The sequence below is a fragment of the Aulostomus chinensis genome, chromosome 23 (assembly GCF_037954235.1).
Source record: "Aulostomus chinensis isolate RoL2024-O1b breed Wild chromosome 23, RoL_Achi_v1.0, whole genome shotgun sequence".
In the NCBI taxonomy this organism is placed as follows: Eukaryota; Metazoa; Chordata; class Actinopteri; order Syngnathiformes; family Aulostomidae; genus Aulostomus; species Aulostomus chinensis.
Genome location: NC_141342.1, coordinates 20553913 through 20572911, shown reverse-complemented (window position 1 = coordinate 20572911; position 18999 = coordinate 20553913). Strand labels below are relative to the sequence as shown.

Sequence of the window (18999 nt, the reverse complement as noted above, 5' to 3'; positions counted from 1 at the left end):
CAGCCTTCACACGCCAGTTTCAGCAGGCTGTCTCTCGACATCACGTAGAACGCCACAGCAGGAGGCTGGAGTGACATCACAGAGAACGCCACAGCAGGCTGTCTCGTGACAACACGGAGAACGCCACAGCAGGCTGTCTCGTGACATCACGTAGAACGCCACAGCAGGAGGCTGGAGTGACATCACGTAGAACGCCACAGCAGGAGGCTGGAGTGACATGCTGGCCCCTGTGTGTGTGTCTCACCTGAGTCCCCTGGGCTGGGAGTTCTTCCTCACAGCCTCCCAGTCACTCAGCTGGTCACGACTGCAAATTGATGTGTGATGATCATAGTCAGCCCCCCCCCCCCCAGCTGGATGAAGACTCAGGTCCTGTTAAACGTGTCCTTCCTCTCCGTGGCAGCGGCGTCCTTGTGGTCACAGAAGAGGAACCTTCTGCTCTGGCTTTTACCCATGAACATGGAGGTGCTCATCACCCAGGGAAGGTCCAGGTGTTCTTGAGGTGTGTGTGGATCCTTCGTCCCTTCCTGTCCTCCCTCCTCTTCCTCTTCTCCTCTCTTTCTCTCCAGTGGTTGTTCTTCCTTTCATTAAATCTGTTCTGCTTTATTGATTTCAATTATTTTTTGACTGATTAACTCGCCGAGCTCAGCAGACTCTGTGTTTGCAGATGCAGCATTGTGTGTGTGTGTGTGTGTGTGTGTGTGTGTGTGTGTGTGTGTATATCCTGAGGTGTGGTGGGTGTGTTGAACTGTCAAGAGCAGTACATTAACATAATGGATCATGTGTTGAAGGCATGTTGTTGTGACGGAGTGTGTGTGTGCGTGTGTGATCAATATTTATACGTTTGCCTTGTGTGTTACACACTCGAGTGTCCTGTGTGTGTCACACGTGCTGCAGCATCAGCTTCAGGACACTCTTGGCCTCCGCCAGGCCTCTGATGTCTGACTCAAAATATCAAAAACCAGCGTCATGACCCGTCGATGCCGATTCCTGTCCTGCGTGCGAGGGTCGGGATGGTCGGGCAGCGGCCCAGTGGAGGGTTCTGGAGCGGGAGGATAAGAAAAAAAGGCAATAAAAAAGAGCAAAAGCATCGACAACAGATATGAAATATTCATGGGCGCTACATAGCAGGCTAGCACTGACCTGCAAATCTTACTCTTTTTTTTCAATTAACTTTTCAAATAAATTCCGTTTCCTTATTTCATTCCATTGAAACGTAGTTATTTCACCCCCATGTCGTTCAACTGTCCTCCGCCTCTGGTGTTTCTGTTGATGTACGCAGTCGGTTCTTGTTCATCGCTGTCTTTGGCTACCTCACTTTGAGTTGAACTGTTTGTAGAAAAATTTGTATGAAAGAAGTGAATCTGATGGTGCGAGGAGTGGAGGTGTAGGGCATTGGAGGGCTGCGTTTTTGTGGCGCTTTGGAGCGCCGTGGTCGGTCGTTGAGTGTCCTCAGGAGGTCATTCCAGGCCTGAAACATTTTGTTGCTCTAACTGTCCTCAACTTCTCCATTAAGTCCTGATTAAAGATTCATAGACGGGGCCTCAGTTTTGAAGAAAGTTAAGGGTCATCATGGCTTTTTAAAGGGTACGGCTAATGAGCGACACGAGGAACGGGCACATTTTTAATGTGAAAATGCACTTTAAGTCGATTTAGAGTTCCTTATATTGCTTGGACTGACCGAAGTCGTTCAATAATAGTTTTGCTTTCATTGATAATGACTGCGAAACTGATGAATGAACAGAGATTGAAGCGGGCTCTGGCGGCGACCTGCTGCTGCCCTGATGAGCAGACAGACATCAGGAGTCTTCCAAAAGAACGCGCCAACTTTTGGGTAGAAATATTCATTTTTCCATCTTTTTTTTTTTTTTTTTTTTTTTTTTGGAGCGAGACAAGCTCGTCTCTGGTGCATTCCCAGAGCCCCTGGAACCCACCAAACAGCTAACTGCTAGTTGGCCTAGCTAAATGAACGTTAGCAGAGGGACAGCGTCTGTTACAATAACAACGTCTCGTAATCTCAAATATATGCAACGTTTGGGTTTTTTTTCCACAGTGAGTGTCCAGCAAACTTTACTGTTATTAATTCCAGTAATACCGTTGTGGATTGAAGTGGTTCTGGTGACTTCTGAGAAGCTTTTCTCTCCCAAACTGCTGCTAGCACGTGTAGCAGCTAAGCTAAGTCGTGGCCATGTGGAGGTCTTAACTCTGTAACACACAGGGATCTGGTAATGAAAATGACGGAGGATGCGCGTATTTCTCTGGACGTTCCCTCAGAAGTGCTCGGGCTTGTGTGTGTGAAAGTGTGTGAACGTTCTTCCCTTTAACAGGTGAACGTTCCTCTCATTTGAAGCCTCGTTATCAAACTCCAGCCGGGATGATTTTCCAGCCTCGATCGCGTTTCCCCTCATCTTCTCCGTATTTCATCCCACCACCATTCCAATCCTCTGCGTGGATACTTATCCTGCATTGGTGTGTGTGTGTTTCCAGCGCCGCCGTGTTCCCTCAGCAGCCTTTTATTCATTCGTTTTGTTGTTGTTTTTCCACTGATGCACTGCAAAGTGCTGAAACTGCAGATGTTAGCAGCTGTTGGCTGACAGTTCCGAGGCCGTTTATTTTATTTCATTTGCGTGTTTATTGGTGTTTTTGTCACAAATTCACTCTCTTCTTCCTTCCCTCCCCTCGTCCTTTGTCTTCCTTCCTTCTCTCCCCTGCCGTGCGTCCCTCTGCGGCCCATTCTCCACCATCCTTCATCCCCTTCTCCTGTGTCCTCATCTCTCCTTCCTCACTTTTCTTTGTTGCCTCCTCAACGACTCATCTTCTCTTTCCCATAATCCTCTTTTCTTGCCCCCTACCACCATCACCACCAATCTTCTCCCCTCCCTCATTTTCCTTCATGCGTCATTATGCTCCTCACCTCTTCTTACCTCCTAGTTGTCATCATTAGTGGGATTTATAACATGTTCATACTTGCGAGTCGCAGCTGAACAAATTAAGCTCCTCGGCAGCACCGTGTTTCTTTATCCCTCCTCCCCTCGCAATAATGTCCGGTATAATCTGTCTTCGGCTGGCCGGGGTCCCCAACTGGCCCTCTAATCCTCTTTGTAACAATATGGCAATTAGAAGTTCACACCGTCGGGCTGGTGAGAGCGGCGTCCGGGCCGCAGAGCGGCGGTGAGAGCAGCAGCAGCAGGGGGCGGGCGGAGAGGCCAAGGTGAGCTCGGGTCCGGATGCCGATGATAAAAACCCCTCTGAGCAGCGTGGTGATGAAACTCGCTGAAATTTCACGCTGCAAAAGTGAGCGGAGAAAAAAAGTTTAAAATGGTGGATTTGAGTTCAGGAACCTTTTTCTTATTTTGCTCTCACTTCCTTCATGAAGGTTTCTGGTGCCGAGCAGGCGGGGTTGAATGTGGGAGAACCTCCGAAGCGTCTCGTCTACGGAGCTTGTGAATGCCTCTCCTACGGGTGAAATGGCCAAAAAAATGAAACTTAAAAGAAAAAATATCGAGTGTCTATGAGTTTTATAAATATTATTTAAAAAAAACAACTTATGAAGTTTGCAACCTCATGTCATGTCGTCAAATCCTGTAAAATTCTGCTGGGCTCAGCTGAGGAGCTCAGGAGGTTTCTGTCCCTACCGGATTTGATTCACGCTGTTTATTTGTGTGGTTTTTACATTTGATTATTTTTGGTGCGTTTTGTGCCGTTAAACGGAGCAGGGGACACGGCCGCCGCCCCGTTTGGTGGAAGTGCCAATGACGCGTAAAAAATGAGGTGCTTTTTAATGAAAAATCGTGATTTTGGTGGCTGTGGTTCTGGTTTGAAGAACAGTTAAAGACCCTCACAAGCCTCAGATCCTGATACCAGACCAGGAGGTTCTGCCTTCAGTTTCTCTTCTTTCTATTTTTGGTCGATGACACAAGCAAACACGTACGGAAGGAACTTGAAGATCCAAACTGTGTCTTTGACACACAGGTGCGCACGTGCACACACACACGCACACACACACACACACACACACACACACACTCTGGAGGGTCTCTTATTCCTTGAGATGGTAGTTAGAGAAGCAGGAGTGTCTCTGGAATTAACTCTCTCATCCAGCAGTCAAACGACATTTACCATCACCACGGCAACCTGTGAGTACAGCAGGGGCACCTGTATACTCGCTAATTAGCGAGTTTCACAGTCAAACACACACACACACACACACACACACACACACACACACACACACAGAAAGATGAACATATTTCAAGCCCCATCACCTTCTTTGGACTCACTCAGACACCACGATGTTCCACGTCCCCATGAGATTCAACTCTGCTTGTATGTGAGGTCAAAGGTCAACTTGCAGAACCCCAAACATGAACTTTAATGTTTGTAGAGGCGAATGGAGGAGTGAATGATCAACAACCAAAGTAAAAAAATAAATCAAGAATTATTGAAACGTAGAAGCTGGATTCTGCTGGTGAACTGACAGCTGATCCTCACTGGAACGACAACTGAACCACACACACACACGTGCACGCACACACACGCACACACACACGCACGCACACACGCCTCCTCAACACATGATGTTAAAAAGATCACCAAATATTCTTTTAGCCGCTGCAGGATGGAACAAATCTTTTGCAAAGGCTTATGAGAGGAGTAGTCCCTGAGCTCCTTTGGTTGGAGCCGTTCCACCCGTTGGAACCGGATATCCGGACACGTAACCGGAGGAACCGAGTGGTTCTCCGTCTGGACGGGGAGTCGTTTTAAACGCAGGCTTTTAATGTTGCCATCTTGTCCCTTCGCTTCATGGAGAGCGGGCAGTTAAGTGAAGTGCTTTATAATTTATTTCCCTGAGGCAGGTTCCCAACCAGATTAAAATGGATCCACAAATTATTTTGAAGAATGAATCAAGAGTCAACAGTTGGGTTCTTGTTTCTCAAGTTCCTGCAACTTCCCTGAGCCTCCAGGAGTCAACAGCACTTTAGATGAGGAAGATTTGATTTTTAGTTTTACATTCAAAAATGCTTCATGAAGCTCGCAGGAACCCCATAGATGGATGGACATGAATACAGAGATGATTTAGAACACGTTCTCGATGGCGTAGTGTTTACTTAGAACACTTTACTGGTGGGGTCGTTGGGAATACGTGCCCGATGGGGCCATGTTGTTTTAGAGCATGTTCCTGGCTATGTGGTGTTGATTTAGAACACGTTCCCAGCTGTGTCGTGGTGAGAACGCGTTCCTGGTGGTGATTGTATGGATTTAGAACACGTTCCCAGCTGTGTCGTGGTGAGAACGCGTTCCTGGTGGTGATTGTATGGATTTAGAACACGTTCCCAGCTGTGTTTTGGTGAGGACACGTTCCTGGTGGTGATTGTATGGATTTAGAACACGTTCCCAGCTGTGTCGTGGTGAGAACGCGTTCCTGGTGGTGATTGTATGGATTTAGAACACGTTCCCAGCTGTGTCGTGGTGAGAACACGTTCCTGGTGGTGATTGTATGGATTTAGAACACGTTCCCAGCTGTGTCTTGGTGAGGACACATGGGATTATCGACGTGGTTTCTACTGCAACGTTTAGCTGATCAAAGATCTCTGTGTTGATTGATCAAAGAGATCAATAGTGAGCACTTGTGAGCTGCTCGCCACCGGCCGCTCACCGGAGTGCTGAGGTGGAGCGGTGACGCGGTTCCAGGAAGGAAGCAGCTGCCAGCAGCAGGTGATTCACACACAGGCTGACATACAATTTGTCTACTAATTCCGAGCAGATGGCAGGTAAACCGGCTGCTGGCTGGAATTTATTTTACATTCCAGAAGTTTGAGGGTGAAAGTGAGAGAGAAGAAGAGAGAGGAAACAAAAACAAGTGGCGTCTGCATGCTGTCTGACAGATGGCAGCTGGGTAACCTCCGTGGCTCCCAGGTGTCCTTCACAGGCGCCGCCAGGCTCGTTCTGGTCTGAACCGCAGCAGCGGAACGTGGACAAACTGAACCCAAGTGACTGGTGTTTCCTGTGAGTGACGAACGTTGTTTGTGTTGTTTAGCAAGTGTCTTCAAGATGGCTGCCACTTCCTGCTAAGAGGTTACTGGGACGTAATCATGATAACTGGAAAAAAATCGACGGCGAAACAAATGATTGTTTTTTCCTGCTGGACAACGAGTAACAATCCATAAAATGTCGGTTTCTGTATGGGAGCCGTCAGTTTGTCACAGTTTCAAGTGACACTCAGCTTTCTAATGCGACATGTCGGGTTCTAGCGTCAGCTCCCGGGTTAGGTGCCCCCTAGTGGCCGCTGAAGTTACAACAAGAGAAAAGGCAGAAACGTGACCGCATCGCACGCATTGAGCCTCAAAATAACTTTGAAGCCGCTTGTTTTATGGATTTTATTGTGTTTGTCAAAGCATAACAACATTTGGCTCCCAAGACATCTTGTATTTTATGACAACAGACGTAGTGGTTGTGGCGAGTCCCTCCACAGATGCCCCCTGCTGGCTGGTAGCAGGAAAACCCCGGCGGGGCACCGGCATCTAAGAGTTTGAAAAACCATCCTCAAGAAAACTTTGTTTCATATCAGTTTTAAGGAGGCAGCAGTGACCTGGAGCAACCCCTCAGACTGAAGAGTTCTTCAGCCGCTGGCGTTAATCTGAACTTCACGTGACGCCCACATACCCGCATGCAGATTCCAGCCTGGTTATCTGACGAGCGCCACCTCACAGGCGGCCAATCAGCTGGCAGGAGCTCGGCTAATGGCCTCGATAATCAATTTGTTGGCTTTTTCTAATTTCAAATCCAATTACCTTGGGGGGATGGGGTGCAGCGGCGGCGGCGGGGCTATTGATGGTGTGCCTGTGTGTGCCAGTGACTGGTGTGTGTGTACGTGTGTGTACACTGTCCCAGTGAGTTGACAGAACAATTTGCGTTGACAGGGCAATTTATTATTGTTCTTGTCGGCGGCCTCAAATTGGAAAAGCGAAAATGTCTCTCACTCCCAGAGCAACACACACACGCGCGCGCGCACACGCACACACACGTGCATGCTCAAATACAATGCATACACCTTGATTTAACCACAAGCACCCTCCCATGCACACCAATTTATCAATTGCTCTCTCTCTCTCTCTCTCTCTCTCCCAAGTACACACACACACACACACACACACACACAGTCTCTGGATAAGGTCAATTTAGGGGCCAGTGAATGAGGATAATCTGGACACAAGGCAAAAAGCCAGCAAATAATCAGCTGCAAAAAAGACGTGGCGCTAACTGGCTTTGTCATCTGTGTGTGTGTGTGTGTGTGTGTGTGTGTGTGTGTGTGTGTGAGATAAAGGGGAAATCAGAAAGTAGAGAGGGCTAAAGGCCCTGTCTGGGGAGTCAGCCGGCATGCTGCTGATAAATCTCGCTCTCTCACTCACACACACACACACACACACACACACACACACACACACACACACACACACACACACCAAATCCTACTCTATTCTCTTTCATTTCTCTCCTCGTTCTTCCGTTCTTCTTCTCTTTCCTCGTCTCGATTCTTCACGAGGTGGAAAACAAATGAAAGAAGAGAAACAAAAATTTTAACACACCAACATGAACACGCTTCCCAGCTGAGAGCAGCGTCACTGATATCTGTGTGTGTGTGTGTGTGTGTGTGTGTGTAAACCTGAAACCCAGACAGACGACTCATCTGTTGGAGGGAAAACAGTGTTTGTAGCAAACGAAGCGTTTGAGGGGAAAATAAAACTTAAGCCGCCGTCTTCATCTTCGTCTCCGTGCTCGACTCATCTTCCTCTTTCTTCTCCTCGTCTTCGCTCTCCATCTTTCTGGTTTTTCGGTTGCTTGATCTGTCGAAGCACCCCGAGTCAGATGGGAGGCTTGTGGGTTTTTTTTTTTTTTTTTTTTAAATCCAATGAGGTTCAAACAAAAAGTTCAGCTTTATTTGTAAAGACATTGAAGTTTAAAAGGCGTCAGAACATTTGGTTGCTTAAACTCACTGTGTATCAGTCAGAGAGTAAAAACCTTTCTTGTGCAAAATTTAGGGACTTTTCTGATGCAATTCCTCCAAACGCACAGAAATAAAATGAAGGGAACCAAAGCCCATGCTGGATATTCTGTCAGATAATAATCTTAATAACATGAATGACCACTCCAGAATTGTTCCTTTTCTCTGGACAGTGCGCCAGTCTGGCCTCGCCTCATCAGCTCCTGGTGTGAGCCACTCGGACGCGTTGCTGCTGCGTTCATGTCGTTCTTTTCGTTAGCAGCTTTTAGCAGCAAACTGTGTGAGTGCGTCGGGACAAAAGCAATGGTTTCTGTTCCTAGCGAGCGATCCCAACATCCTGGTGCTTTCCTGACCTCCAGCTCGACTCTCTCAGCGGAGCTCTGAGTCCCAGCAGGGGGAACGTTTCTTTACTCAAATATTAACATTAGAGCAAAGCCACCCTGAAGGACCCGGAGAAGATGAACCGCTACGTCCCAGAGCAGGAGGATGACTCACTGCCTGATGGCTCTACTCTCTGCTCATCCCCACCTCCTGGAAGCAGATGGGAGGGAGGAGAGATGGAGGGAACGGAGAGGAGGAATTCATACCGGCTGCATATTTTTTGTGGTATTTCTAAACCAGGTTAGTTTTGGATCTGTATCAAAGAGCTTTGCACGACGTTCCTGCGTCCTGGTGTCGTGTGTGGAACCTTCTCATCTCTCCATGTTCCGCCGCGGCTCATTTTGGCTCCTGCTTGTTTTTCCTCTTCTATTATTTAATGGGTGACTGTATGCCACCACAACCTCTTGCAACTGGTTTGAGCTGCCCGGAGAGAAAACTTCCACACTCCGCAACCGGAACCCATCGAAAAAAAACTGAACCAGTCCGGTTGACTCCCAGCACTCCAGAGCCACCAGGGTTCTTAGGTCGGACTAGATTTAGGTCCTTGGATCTGGACTATGGTCTGAGGAACCTACTTGCTGTTATGATTCAGAACAATTTTTTTTTTAAAAATCACACAATTTTTGGTGAAAATGTAAATCAAAAATCTAGATTTGAAGGGGCGGTGGTGATGAATTTGTTTCATCAAATTCATTTTTGGAAGCTGATTGTGTTCCAGAATCCAGCAAAAAAAACACTTGAACTTTGAAGCTTCCAAGTCGAACATCGTGAGAATGAACTTGTGAGTAGGAGGAGATGTTCTTCGTCCAGTAGTTCAACATGTTTTTATGTTATTATTATAATATTAACAATGTTATTGTTCTATTCTTGTAAACTTGAACTTTTAATGAGGGAGTAGCTGACGCGACTGTGCTGAGACGACCCAGAGCTGCAGGTTTGACAGGCTGGCTTCAGACGAAGATGCCGACCACAAAGAAAATGGCTTGTTTGGCCACAATGGCACATGGAGACATTAAACTGCCAGCATTTCTATTCAGACTGGGAAAATAGTGATATTCTAAAGGTGTGTGTGTGTGCGTGTGTGTGCGTGTGTGTGTGTGTGTATGTGTATAGTCTATCAATCACCTGCTCACTCCAGCCTGCTTCATCCTGCTTCCCTCAGGGACTGAAGCTCTCAGACTGAATGAACTCAGCAGTATATAAAATCATCTATAACTGTAGAAGCCATTTTCTCTCTTGTTAAAATATTTATAAACGGAGAGAAAGATTTCCCATCTGGTTATTGCAAGTGAACCGAAAACCTGACAAGTAGAAGAACACCATCAGTCAGTCGGACGGATTCTGACACATGCTGTTACACATGGAAACGTTAACGGATATTAACAATGGAGACGTCCGTTCGTGTACTGACCAGGATGTTACCAGCCCGTTGGACGGCAGGTATCAAAATTATAGATTTGACTTTGTTGAACAGTGTGACGTTCAAAGACAGGTGTGGCAGGAGTAATTCTATAAGCAGCTCTCCGTCATTTTCAGTAGTGATACATCGTAAATGTCATAAAACCTGTGTAATTATTACCTGGAGTGTCGTGACATTCGCAGTTGTTGTTGTTATTTAACATCAAACTGATCTTTCCTGAATGGTTTTGTGCCTAAACCTCACTAGAGCTGTTAGATCACCAAGAAAAAAGTTATTTTCCTTCCAGGTTCTCAGTGTGGTGTGTTCTAACGACTCCAAAGTTGCCTGACCCTTTATTTAAGCCTGAAGCGAACAGACAATAACTGCAAACAACAGCTTAACTGTTTAAATCTGGTATGATCCACAAACACTTTGATTTGAGCTGAAAATAAACCATAACCTTTCCAGTTTGACACTGGTTCACCATAGCAACTAACCAGTGTTATTAAAGCCAGCCATGTTCATTTAGCTTGAAGCTAATGGCAGCTGTCAGCTAACGAAAGCACTTTTGTTTCCATTCAGGGTTAGCGCTGAAAGTTTTCCGCTTAGTTTCTGTGTTTTACTGATGAAAAAGACAATATATATAATACGCTATGATACTAAGCTTGTGAAATAGATTAATTTAAACACTTTCGCAGTTAGCTAGTAGTTAGAAGTCATTGTCCGTTAGCTTCATGCTAACCGTACCGTAGTTGTCCAGTGTGAAGCGTTTACGGACGGCTGCTGACAGCCAGGATCCACAGCAACACTGTCACTCTTGTGACATGTCCTTGGAATGTAATTTCCTGAACAAACATGCAGCAGATTTTCTCTGGAGAGTTTGAAAACACATTTTTTCATAATCCCTTTTGTAAATACAAAGAGTAAACGCTGATATTTTAGCTCCGTTCAGCAGTTTTCCCGTCCCATATCAGGAGGATGGAGCTCGTCACACAGCAGCTTCCTGAAGGCAGAAATAGCCACAATCAGGCTCATCTCCGTTATTATCTCAGGATTTTGGGTTCCAAACGAGCATAGCGAGGACGACTGAGTCGCACCAAAAGCAGCAGATTTGTGTCAGTGGTAAACGGATGGATTTACATCTGACTTTATCCTCCACAGATGAAGACGTAGCTCACATTAATTGATGAAGCACGTGTTTGTTCCGCTCAGACTCTTTTTCTCTTTGCCTTTTTCCTCTGTATTCATCATGCATTAACGTAGTAGAGGAATCGATGGTTCTGGGCTTGTTCTTCCCTGTCAGGCTTCGCCTCTCGCTGACTATCGACCCATCGGCTCCTGTATCAGGATCCTCCTCTTCCTTGGCTTCCATGCTGCTCCATATTAGCTGCCAGCCGTGATGTACGACTGACTGCCTGAGGTTTATTGGAGTTCAAAGTCTCCTCTGCCCTTAGAGCCTCTTCTTTGTTGCTCAGTATAAACGTTGCTGTGACCAATCCTCTCAGGGCCGGCGGTTCAGTCTTGACCACAGATGACCCACGGCTTAATCCAGCGCCTTTGCGTTCTCACTTTGACTTGAAACCTTTTGTACTTCCGTTTTATTGAATTCATGTTGCAGGGAGCAGATGATAACGCCGTGGAGGAATAATAGGGATCCTTTGTGGCACAGTCCCAAATTTTTTTTCCCCGGCAGTTTTTGGATTATAAGCCTGGTGCCGCTGAAGCGTTTGAAGTCTCCTCTGAGGTCTCCTGTTAAATCAGATTTGATATTATTCTGGTGACTGTGCTGAAACCCAGGATGCTTCAAAGCCAAACACAGATAAGGTCTGCAAGCCTCATGTTTCCGCTGTTGTAATGTGAGCGCCGACCTCACTGTGTGTTCACACCAAACGCGAATTTTCAGTCAGGCGGTGCGAATGAGGCAAATTCGCCTTTCGTGCAAGTTGAAAATATTCAACTTTGGTGAAAAATTCGCGTTACGACAGCCAATCAGCGTTGAGGATGTCCCCACGTCAGGGCTGACTGTGTCACAAGATGGAGGACAAGTTGATTGTGGCTGTGTGTGGGAACCCGGTGCTACACGACCCTACGTGTCAAAATTACAAGAACCGGTTGAATAAGTTGGTGTCCATTCGTGAAATCCTGTCACCGATCCTAGCGAGCAGGTCGTGAAACTGGCCAGTCGACATCCGAAATACCGCTGGAAACGGCAGTTATCCAGACGCAGCCCCTGGGGGAGCTCGGTGCTCGCCTCTAGATGGTGTTGTTAACCCAGATATGACGGCGTTTAGTTTTCCGACGTATTTCGGCCTTCCACGGCAGGTACAACGCAACAGTTCTTTGTATATCCATGGTGAAATGGCGGACAGAAACGTTGCCGGAAACACTCGCTACTCGGGCAGGTGAGCGTATTCGCGTGAATGACACAAATGGACACTAAAGTGATCTGGCGGTCAAATTCGCGCAAATAACACGACGCGAAATTCGCATTCGTGTTTGGTGTGAACACACAGAAGTGTAGCAGTCTGTGAGTGTCTCTGTGTTAAAACGTCTGCACAGGATTAACTGAGGCTGCATTCAGACCCCCACACTTTATTCAGTAAGGTTTGGTTCGAAATTCCTCCATTGTTCTGTTCTTGTTTGGAAGTTGTGTTTTAACGGTTCTGATTGCGAGACTGTCCTCGCTTATTCTCCCTGTAAGGCAGGAAAATAAATAAATCCCTGTAAGAAGCGGCGTATGGTCACTGCCCCGTACCGTATTTCTATGGAGACCGCTTTCAGCTGGTAGTTTGCTCCAAACCTCATTAGCTGGACTGGTTGTGTGCAAGGCGTGCAGGTACGGCCTCACCCTCGACACCCCTTCACCACCTTCGACAGCAGCTCGCCGGCAGCAGGCGAACGGGCTCTCGGCATCCGAGTCACGTCGGCGCTCTCCTGCTGACAGCACCGGCTGCTGGAATGACTCTGAAATGTTAAACAGGAAATCAACTTCTGAGCCAAAGAACTAAATAAACAAGAAACCCTGGAAATAGAAAGATCAGCATTTGATAAAGGAGGAAGCGAATAAAGCATCACATCAAAACAGGGTTTGTAAAGACCTGAAATAGTTCAGAAAAACCTGGAAATGGGATTTTTTTTTGAATGGGGATGTTTACAAGAATAGCACAAAGAAGAGCACAGAGAGAGAGTGAGAGCAGAATATCCACGAATCCACAAACTCCCCAGAAACCCTGAAATAGGACCAAGAAACAAGATGGGACAAAGAGGGAGAGATGAGACAAAACGGAGGACGCGCTATAACGAGGAGAAACGACTGTAATTTTGTGAAATTCTGCAAAAGAACTTATTTCTTCGTTTGAACAAATGAAACTTTTTATAAAGTTGTGTAAGAAAATAAATCAATCCGTCATCCGTGCTGTCTGCCAAGGGTCATGGGGGATGGAGCCTGTCCCAGCCGTCATCAGGCGAGAGGCGGGGTCATCCTGAACCAGGTCACAAATTAGACAAACAGATTCCGCCCTCACTTACAGGTCATTTAGAGTCGCCAGTTAAACTACCGAGCGTGTGTTTGCCGTGTGGGAGGAACCCGGAGAACCGAGAGAGGACCGATGCAGACACCAGGAGAACGCGTGAACTCGAATGCAGGAGCTTCCCGCTGTGAGGCGAACCACCGCAGCGCTGTGCTAACACCTCCACGACACCATGCTAACACCACAGCAGCGCCATTCTTTCCACCGCAGCGCCGCCCGCGCTGCCCCGTAAACATGGAAGCAGTTGGGAACAATACGGCGCTATTGCAGCATCTCGTAAAAAACTACAGATTTGTTCTGTTTTCTTCCAACCATTTTTGGAAACACTCCACTGAAAAAACAACAACAAAAAAGACGGAACAAAGAGGCACAGAATAAAAGAGAGACTGAGGTTGACAAGCTAAACGAGTGTGTTTTGAGTTTGTGGGTATCGTTGTTTCTAATGAACTGAGAAAATGGAGGCCCCCGCTGCTGCTGCTGGTCTGGGGTCCTTCAGGAACACGACGCTGATGTGGGGCGCCGAAGCTTTTGACTCACTGACACTTCTGCTGACACTCGCACAACACGCTGCCGGATCTTTGTGTGTTCTTAGAGATTCGGGAGGAATTTTTCTGTTTCTTGTTCTAGAGTTTCGACCTCATCTGTTAGTAGAACAAGAAGATTTACGGTTTTATTCATGTTGTTCCATCCAGCGTCCTTCATTTCATTGAGCTACTGACAAGCAACCTCCCGCGACACAGAACGATACGGTTCTCTTACTCCCTCAAATTTACAGTCACGCTTCTGCCGCGTTTAGGATGTAGTTCCTTCCGATGCGCCTTAAGGGTTACCTGGGAAACTGGAAGTTTCTCCTGCTCGTCACCTCCCTTCAGACTTGAGTTTGGCTCCGTCATGCAGGTTTTTATAACCTCTCCAGTTGTCGCCACCATTTTAGAACCCCTCGCCGGACTCTGAGTGAGGCAGACAGACATCTCTGGTGTCTCTAAAGTAGCTTCCCAGAACTTTGAGCTGCCAGATGGAAGTTTTCCTCAGTTATCAGGCCAAGTCGGCTCCGTACATCTGCCGTCAGGAGAGAATCAGACACTCCGCCGTCCCACTTCCTGCATCACAGCGTCCCGCACGTCCACTGTGAGATCACACTGGGACACGTCAGGCTCTGGTGCGACATGGTCTTCATTTATATTGAAAGAGTTGCAGTCACCGGATCTAAAAGCGGGAGTCTGCAGAGAATGCAACACTTAAATAAATCAGTAAAAGTTTTCCATTGTAGCAACATAATGGCTAGCGTAGATTAGCGTAGCAGCACCACTGGGGGTTGCAGCCCGGAGCCGGCGAGAGGACCGGATGTGATGGCGTTCTGACGCTCGGACTCATCAGTGAGTGAATAATTACAGACATGATGACATTAGTCATTCGTTTATTCAGCAATTCAGCATTTCTTCGCTTTGATTGTCACATTCATCTCCAGTAAACTCACTTGATTTTCCTCAAACTTACCAAGAAATCAGTCGCAAGACAATGAGCAGGAAATGAAGAAGATAATGTTGGAAAATTGGAGGACGACACATGAGACATTGAGTTGGAGGACGGCTGTGTTTGTAACAAGCACAGATGAGATCGGTAGTGTTGGGTCCGTGTTCTCAAGGTCCCTGTTCTCCAGGTCCTTGTGCGCCACTCTGAGGATTAAAAGCTCAACCCGGATGGCGTCGTTGCTTGACGTGGAGGGGATTCTTGTGAATGTAGGGATGGAAACAACGTGAGAGGGAGCAGAGGGAGGAAGAGTGTGGTATAACGACATCAACCTACATGGAGCTGTTTAATAATTCACCACACGGCCTTTGGGAGGGAGGGTGGAGAGACAGAAGGAGAGAGTGCAAGTGGTCGCATTTAAAGGTGCAGTGTTTAATAATTCAGCGGGTGGCGTCTCGGTCTGGCTGTGATGCAGCAGGTGGCTGCGGCCGAACCCGAAACATCAGCCAGAGTTAAAAATGTTCTGCTGTTCTCTGGTTCTACGGGGAGAAAGTGGGACACGGCAGTGGCACCACCATCACATGGATGAGACGCAGCAGCAGAGACGAGCGCGTTCAGCACAGATCCAGAGAACATTTGAGTCGTGGGTGGGAGGAACTCACTCGGGGTGCCCTGGGGGTTTCCTGATCGCTGCAGCGATGGTGGAGGCGAGTGACCTGACAGAAGCGTGAATCTGAATCATCCAAGTCCTCCTGAATTCAGAGAAGACGGTCACGGGCCAGCATGTTGTCAAAAGTTCGTGGATCCGATTTGTCTTTTTTTTCCTGTAAAAAATTTAGAAGGTTGAGAATTTCTGGAGTCAATTTCATCGCAAATCGCGAGAAAAAAAATCAGAAAAGTGAACTCAAGGAACGAGTCTCGTTTGATCTGTGAGCGAGACGCGTCAGAGACCAGAGGAGAGCTCTGATAAAGCTGGGTAAGAGAACAAGGAACACGTTCCCCTGAGGCGTGTTCTCCACCACTTGCTGCATAGTCACTCATGGGATTCTAGTATGAGGAACATGCAGGAACATGCAGTCGTGGAACACGGAAACAACAACCTGACATTGACGGTGTCTTCAGGTGCCCCTCAGGTGTGGCAGCACAAACGAAGCTCTTCTGTGCTGTTTCAGTCCAGCTGACTACGACTCATTAAACTCTTTGTCCTGATAAACCCTTGACGGACCCCCGGGGGGAGCACGGACCCCGCTTTGAGAACCCCTTTGTGTGTGTGTGTGTGTGTGTGTGTGTGTGTGTGTGTGTGTGTGTGTGTGTGTGTGTGGTTATTGTATGATGAGAGGCTCCTCAACATAAACTTCCCCCAGTGCTTGATGCAACACACACACACACACACACACACACACACACACACACACACCTAATAAGCATTCACACCGAGATGTTTAATGTCTCCCAGAGTACGTTTACTGCAGCAGGAGGACAAAAGCAGCTACTCCTTTATGAGGAAGGACACACTCGCCCACCCCCCCACCCCCCCGCTCTCTCTCACTCTCTCCCTCCCTCACACACACACGACCACCATGACAGTGCCTGTCATCATGACATCATCAGACACCTGGCCTACATCTCTGGTGTCATCATGTTGTGCATCATCATCACGACCAGGATATTCAGGCAGGGGAGACACACACACACATGCACAAACACACTTTGTGTTTTCTGTGCTAGTAAAATACACAATAGCCTGTGTGTGTGTGTGTGTGTGTGTGTGTGTGTGTGTGTGTGTGTGTGTGTGGGCACCAAGTGGTAGAAGTTATTTACCGTTGCAGCTCCATATATTATTGAGTGTCAGTTACATAAACTGTGCAGTTCCTTGATGAATGGATTTCACACACACACACACACACACACACACACACACACACACACACACACACTCACACTCCTTGATAAAGAATAGAAGAGGTATTTCAAAAACCTCAGAACTGGGACGGGGTGTCCCCCCCCCCCCCCCCCTGTCCACCTTTGAGACAGATAATAGACCACCCCACTGTGTGGTCCTGTTTTATTGAAGAACCCGGTTCCACTGCAGGTCATCCAGAGTTCTCCTTCCATTTCCCAGCAGGTCTGGCGAGCTGCCAGCCACCTTTGAACTCCCAGACTGTGTTTGTTCCTCTTTCATGTTCCTGGTTCTGTGAATGTGGCTCGACCCACTGAAGAACCCTCCATCTTGAGCACCCAAACATTTTGGGAATGCATTGGTGGGACTTTGCTCCGATGTGGAGGTTCGGGTTGCCGTGGAAACGATGCAGGAGGAGATACATGAGTTTGATGTCGTTAGATATTAACAAACACACACACACACACACACACACAGATGCAATCAGCGAAGAGGTGAAAGTGCTCAGGTATCATTGTATATACATCAGCTGCCACAGCTCATTGATTGCTCTGAGTAATGAATCTCTCTCTCTCCATCCCCCCATCCCTCCATCCATTAGGGGGAGGCAGAACGTCTTTACGCTCCTCGTGTAATTGACTTCTAAAGTTCTTCTTTAATTGTGACCAAGAGCTGTTTAATAAGAAAGAAATTACAACGTGAGGCGCTCATTGCAAACCGGGTCACAAGTTGAGCTTCTCAATTAAAGACAAAGCCACACTTCCTCCAACTCCTCTTCCTCCCCTCTTACATCTTCATCGTTTCTCGGTCCATCCTCGTCCTTCCATCTTCCTTCACCTTGATACATCAGCTTGATGAAAACACCAGACTTTGAAACATGAAGTGTAACCATAGCAACAAGTCGTCTAGGTAATAGGAGTGTGTAATGGGCTTTGTGTGTACCTTTTACCTTCTCTAACTATTCAGTCATCAAAAAACTGCTGTAGCCTCCTTCAGGTCGCCACGCCAGCTGTCACTCATTCAGTGACGGTGAGGTGAGGCAGTAACTCTCCAACTATAACCTCATCTTATGACACAAAGACTCTCCACCAGACCCCGAACCCCATCATTCACCCAGTGTTCACCCATCGTTCACCCAGTGTTCACCCATCGTTCACCCATCATTCACCCAGTGTTCACCCGTCATTCAACCATCATTAATCCAGCATTTACCCATAATTCACTCATCATTCACCCATTACTTACCTGTTGTTCACCCAGCATTCACCCATCTGTCACCCAGCATTCACCCATTGCTCACCCGTCACTCAGCCATCATGAAACTAAACTCCCTCTGAATGTGACATCTGTATTTTGAGCCCTTCAGTGCTCTCTTAGCTTTCAACGTCTACTGGAACCTCACAACCTCTGGAACTCTTAGTCCAAAGATGGCGGCTGCTCTTGCGTTTTGGCGGCGTGCAGCAGGCCAGGTGAAGCCTTGACTGCTGGGGTCCTTTTATTTGCTTGTTTGTATTTGCTCTGAAAGCTGCAGGGACTCACTCGGCAGACTCGTGTCTGAGGAGCTTTACAGCGTGGAGCTGCTGCAGCACAATCGAGCACTCAGACACGAACATCAGAACATGAAGAATCTGAGTTTTCTCACACATCTACATGCCCTCTCATCATCTTCCTGCATAAAATTAATTTCTTGAGTTATTTGTATCCTCCTTCTACCTGCAATGATTTAATGGAGGAGAGATTTTCTCATTATGCTGTAATGAGGCTGCCCCACCTGCTGTGGATGTGCAGAGGGGAGTTGGAAAGGGGGAGGAGAATGGGGGGAGGAGAGTGTGTGGCTATGCTGAAGAAAATATTGTGAACAAGAGGAATAAAATATGAGCTGGAGTGATAAAGCTGCTCATACACCAAGATACAGTAATCGCTGCTGGTAATCAGAGATATTTATCTTCATGATTTATGATTTTCATTGTATCCTGCAAGACGATGTGGATGGATTAATAATGAGCGCCACGGCAAGACTGAGAGAACTGTTGAAGGAACACACCGGCTTTTTGATTGCCCATCGTCCCCCAGGAGCTAGACAAGAAGCTAGAGATTCTTCTCCAGGGAGCTGAGAGCCACGCGAGCTAGCTTAGAACAATGAATGGTCGTGAGTGGTAAGTGTTAGCGTAGCCCAAAATGGCACATTCGGCACGTTCCTCCTCATCCTTGCTTTTAAAGTCAGCCCTGATCAGGAGCTGCGGTCGCTCTTCTAGTCATCACTGTTTCATTTTGGAGCACTTCATCAAATCATTGCCTGGAAAGTCGTCCCGGGTGTGCC

General features: G+C 47.3%; 1 protein-coding gene and 1 long non-coding RNA gene across 9 annotated transcripts in view; one reads left to right on the top strand and one right to left on the bottom strand.

The window, feature by feature from the left end:
• grid1b (glutamate receptor, ionotropic, delta 1b) overlaps positions 1–18999 on the top strand; it is a 381406-nt gene that overhangs the window by 81927 nt on the left and 280480 nt on the right. The gene's annotated exons all lie outside the window — the stretch shown is intronic.
• Positions 7967–14289, bottom strand: LOC147240004 (uncharacterized). Of its 4 annotated transcripts, none has more exons than XR_015111487.1 (3): positions 14140–14289; positions 12535–12743; positions 7967–11528 (listed from the first exon to the last, which is right to left on the bottom strand). It is a non-coding gene; the product is annotated as an uncharacterized LOC147240004 (long non-coding RNA). The 4 variants fall into 4 exon arrangements; XR_015111489.1 differs by lacking the exon at positions 14140–14289 and adding an exon at positions 13976–14069; XR_015111488.1 differs by lacking the exon at positions 14140–14289 and adding an exon at positions 13308–13428.